Source organism: Sinocyclocheilus rhinocerous, unplaced genomic scaffold (assembly GCF_001515625.1).
Source record: "Sinocyclocheilus rhinocerous isolate Xijiao unplaced genomic scaffold, SAMN03320098_v1.1 scaffold907, whole genome shotgun sequence".
Taxonomy (NCBI): domain Eukaryota; kingdom Metazoa; phylum Chordata; class Actinopteri; order Cypriniformes; family Cyprinidae; genus Sinocyclocheilus; species Sinocyclocheilus rhinocerous.
The window spans coordinates 277,206-282,403 of NW_015662569.1; the positions used below are offsets into that span (position 1 = coordinate 277,206).

Sequence of the window (5,198 nt, forward strand, 5' to 3'; positions counted from 1 at the left end):
GCACTAGTGTAAATGTAGCCTAACAGATGTGTAAACTGAAGTCTATTTGAGCTTTATTAAAAATATTTTGCTCTGATTTATTGTGTTGGTTACATTTTGTTCCTTTGTGCAGTGGCTCAGGACATGAGTCTTTGAGTTTGTATAAACATCAACAAGCTGAAAAATAAAACCAATGTTTTTTCTTTTAGATAATGTAATCTTGTTAAAATTGATTTCATAAAACTGGTATCGAAAAAAGTATCGTTCAGGAACCGGTATCGAAGTCAAGGTATCGGTATCGAAACTTTTTGAACGATACCCAGCCCTAGTCAGAGGTCAACCTTCTGCCAGAACTCAACTCTCTCCTGAATGTGTGTACAGCAGCTGCCGGAAGCCAGTGATAGTTTTATGAATGGATATTTTTTTCTTACAAAAACCCATTGCTTCACTTCAGAAGGCATTCATTAACCCACTGAAGTATGGATTACTTTTAGCATGGATACTTTTATCATGCGCTTGTTGGAGCTTCAAAAACTCAGGCATCGTTCGCTGCCAGTACAAAGCTGGAAAGAGCCAGGATATTATTTAATATAACTCTGATTGTGTTCATCTGAAAGAAGAATATACATATACACCTAGGATGGCTTGAGTGTGAGTAAATTATGGGATAATTTTCAATTTTGGGTGAACTATTCATTTAATCTGATCAACATGTTTAATTTAGGCTTTCATTCACGTATAAACATTCATCAGTACACATACATTGGGCACATCAAATATGCCGAACAGAAGTTTAACCATATTTGCTTGATGTGCGAAATTAAACCTCATTTGTGCATCAAGCTAAGCGCTTTTGAGCTTCCCTTTACCATAAATAAGTCTTACGATTTGAAATGACACAGGGGTGAGTAATTGATGACAGAATTTGTGTTTTATTTTGGCTGAACTAAGGATTACTTCACCCAAAAATGGAAGATTCTGTCATTTTTATACTTCTTTTTTTGTGTTCCTTGGAAAAACAAATGGCATACGAGTTTGGAAAGGCATGAGTGTGAGAAAGTAATGACTGTATTATGTATTTTTGGTTGAACTATTAAAAAAAAAAGTAAATACATTTTTGGGGCTTTTTTTATTATTCATACATGTCAAGCAGGAAGAACTTTAAAAATAAAATTGAACCAGAAAATCTCAGTTTTTTATTCAATCTAAATGGGGAAATTCGCCCGTCTCAAACTCGGCAGGTTAATTTTAGGATGTATCTGCTTAGACAAGAACTGGCTAGAAAAAGAAACACTTTCAGATTGGTCTTGAGTCACCATCACATACGTTTAAGCTCTCACATCCATTAATCAAGCCACTTTCTCCTGATGGAACACACCTTATTTAGCATCTAACTGCTTTATGCCTGCGTCTCTGCTCCGGCCCACGGGGACCGCGAGGGTCGGCGTTATAGTGAGCGAATCAGTGAGTGTGAATGCAAAGCAGTCAGGCAGACGTTCATTTGAGATACGCTCCGGCTGTCCCAAGGGCCCCGCCGTGTCTTCGCTGACACTTAATCCCGGGCCTGAATGATTGGCAGTGAGCTGCTCCAGCGCCAATGACGGTCGTGTTTTTCCATCCACCTGCTTTTGTTTCAGGTCATTGATAGCCCTGAGGTTCACATGCTGAACGGGGGAGGAGGAGCCGGGAGGAAGAGGAGCGAGACGTGAGCTGGATTGAGTTTCCTTGGCGACCGGAGGGACCCACTTGGGGCGATGACTCTGGAGAATGCAGCATGCACACTTGAGGTGAGGGGCGATGCCATGCTGTATTTCGATGCTGTATTCAGTAACTTTCTGTGTCTGTGTCTCTTGTGATGCTCACCGTGACTACGTTTCCTGTGTCAGATCTCGCCGAACAGGTGGAATTAAGTCAAATCGTTTCCTGGAAATAAATCATTTGCACTTTATCTCCAGCTCTTACTGATAAATGGTCAGCTTTTTGTTCTTGTCTGTTCTTATGAGCTGGGATTCATTTATATAATTTAGTTTGTAGTGTTCCTCATTGAAATGTTTTACAATTCTGTCTTTTGCATAATGGATTGGCCATTTGCTCTGACAGTAATAATGGTGTTTTTTACTAATTTGCCTTGAACAGTTTCTAGTGGTTGGCTGGTTTTCTTCGGCCTCTATTGAAAACTAGGGTTGTCAATATACCAAATTTTCAGTAGTTTAATGCCAGTGAAATTTTGACTGCAAGAAATAATTTTTGCTATTGAACAAACTATATTGAAAATGAAAGTTAATAAATTGAATTAAAACAATGAAATGTTAACAGTCACTTTAGACATAACATTAATACCTCACAGAACGATATTGTTTTTGAGAGTTCATTCACAGTCATATTCGCAAAGTGTGAGCACACAAATCATTAGAAATCATCCTTCATTTAGTCAGACAGTGCAGGTTTCAAATTTGAGTCTCTTACTACCAGTACTGCAGAAAAAAATATATTTACGTTTTCAAAACATAATATAACTTATATGTAAGCTATATATTAGCCTAATATTAGGCTACTATTAGATGGATAGCCTAAATGTCCTAATTCAGATGGGCTACCTGCCCTAGGTAATATACTGTATATATGGTCAAATATTAAACCTGAACGTTGTCAAAAGGCTGACTTTTCTGTGTTTTCTATATATAATTTTGTATTATTCTCCATGAAGAGTGTGTGAATGAATCTTGAGCTAGTCTGACTCAACAAATGCCAGAGAGACCTGCTTTAATGAGCCGAGTTATTATATTCACCCCTCTTCAAGTTCCTGGAAAATAAATGTTTTTTTTTTTTTTGTAGAAACAGAGATATATGAACCTTTGCTGTGTGTTAAATTATTCACTCCAGGCCTTAACAAACGTGAGCATGGCCCAGTAGAACTGAATGCTGCCCAGCTCAGTTGCTTGTTAATAATGAAGTACTTATCATCAAGCCTCTGTGGATGTTTTTTTTTTTTCTTTTTAAATGTTTATTCCCTCACTCAGTGCTTTAGTCTCTGAATGGCAGTGACAGGTAAACTGAATCACTTTCTTAGGGTCAGTATGTGGACTTTATTGAGGTTACTCATGGATCACGCATAACTTCATCTGTGCCTCTAAAATGTTGATTGTCTGGCGAGTTCAGTCTCCAAAACGTGGATGTTACGTCGAGTTGTGCGTCATTCACAATGGAATTGAATGTCAAATTCCACTTTAATTAATCAAGGGATGCTATATATATATATATAGGATATGAACCTATAAAACACATATGGACTAATTCCAGGAATATAAGACATTACCATAATAATCAATATTTACTATTATTTTTAATAAATACACTTTAATTTTATGCACTATGGTGGAACGGCAAGTAATTTCCTAAAATTTACCCTAAATTTTATGTAAATATTTATTTTCATTATTTAGTAGAAAAGATATATGATTGCTGTGTGTTAAATTATTCCCTCCAGGCCTTAACAAACGTGAGCATGGCCCAGCAGAACTGAATGCTGCCCAGCTCAGTTGCTTGTTAATAATGAAGTACTTATCATCAAGCCTCTGTGGATGTTTTTTTTTTTCTTTTTAAATGTTTATTCCCTCACTCAGTGCTTTAGTCTCTGAATGGCAGTGACAGGTAAACTGAATCACTTTCTTAGGGTCAGTATGTGGACTTTATTGAGGTTACTCATGGATCACGCATAACTTCATCTGTGCCTCTAAAATGTTGATTGTCTGGCGAGTTCAGTCTCCAAAACGTGGATGTTACGTCGAGTTGTGCGTCATTCACAATGGAATCGAATGTCAAATTCCACTTTAATTAATCAAGGGATCCTATATATATATATATAGGATATGAACCTATAAAACACATATGGACTAATTCCAGGAATATAAGACATTACCATAATAATCAATATTTACTATTATTTTTAATAAATACACTTTAATTTTATGCACTATGGTGGAACGGCAAGTAATTTCCTAAAATTTACCCTAAATTTTATGTAAATATTTATTTTCATTATTTAGTAGAAAACAAAGCTGAAGACATTTTCTTGTGCATTGCCAAATAAAATCTGCTTTGATAGCTGTGTTTATTGGTTTGACTGGCATATTTAGATTAGATTTTTTTTTTTTTCACGTTAAATATATTCTGCATCTCAGTTAATAAGCACAGTTTACAGGTTCATAGACATTAAGTAGATTAAAGCCATAACATTGCTGATGAGGGGAATAATTGAGCTGAATGGTCTATTTATAGCTTAAAGTCACAGTGTTCAATTACAGCTCAGTTTCAGACAAAAGAGAACACAAATAAACCACCATATTTATAGCAACAGACGACAACATGAAATACTAACTACTGAATACGATACAAACTATGAACGGTATCATTTATTAGTGACACTCTTTTACCTCCATTCATGAACTGTGTTATGTATAAGAACCGAGTCATTTCCTGTTAGGAGCTTTTGCATTTGTGTTTTTCTCTAATAAGTTAATAATTTAATTCACATTTGGCTGCTTTTTTATAAGGAAACTATAAGATAAAATGAATACAGAGCCCTGCACATGACAAGCAAGAAAAAATAAATAAATTGTGCGCACGATTTACTAATTCGTTCCCTCGATGTACTAAAACGTGCACACGATTACTATTTCGTTCCCTCGATTTGCTAAATTGTGTGCACAATTTACTAATTCGTTCTCTCGATTTGCTAAATTGTGTGCACAATTTACTAATTCGTTCTCTCGATTTGCTAAATTGTGTGCACAATTTACTAATTCGTTCTCTCGATTTGCTAAATTGTGTGCACAATTTACTAATTCGTTCTCTCGATTTGCTAAATTGTGTGCACAATTTACTAATTCGTTCTCTCGACATGCCATGTGCGAGGCTCCGTACATTACAGACTAATCCAGAATGCTTAAAGTCAACAGGTTTTTGTGAACCAGATTAAAGGATAAACTACACTCAAGAGGCCGTATGAAACACAGGCTGCTAGTTTGACACCACTGGTTTAGTAGATTTTTTTATAAGTCTTCCTAGATTTTTATGACGCATTTGGGACTGTCGCCTGTAACAAAATTGGCCCCATAAGAAAAATGATTCATTGTGCTGTGACTCACTCAATCGTTGGAAACAACTGAACGTTTGTGCATTTGTGTAGCGTCTTCTTAACTAAAGTGGCATTGCCTCTT

At 36.1% G+C, this 5,198-nt stretch overlaps 1 protein-coding gene across 2 annotated transcripts in view; it reads left to right on the forward strand.

Moving 5' to 3' along the window:
* The window catches only part of LOC107728071 (tight junction-associated protein 1-like), a 99,824-nt gene that overhangs the window by 39,998 nt on the left and 54,628 nt on the right, over window positions 1–5,198 (forward strand). Inside the window, exon 2 of one of the 2 annotated variants that reach the window (XM_016538134.1) lies at window positions 1,617–1,766. The exons of the other annotated variant lie outside the window; for it this stretch is intronic. The gene's annotated coding sequence lies outside the window, so the exon portion shown is untranslated. The remainder of the gene's footprint in view (window positions 1–1,616; window positions 1,767–5,198) is intronic. 2 annotated transcript variants of the gene reach the window in all.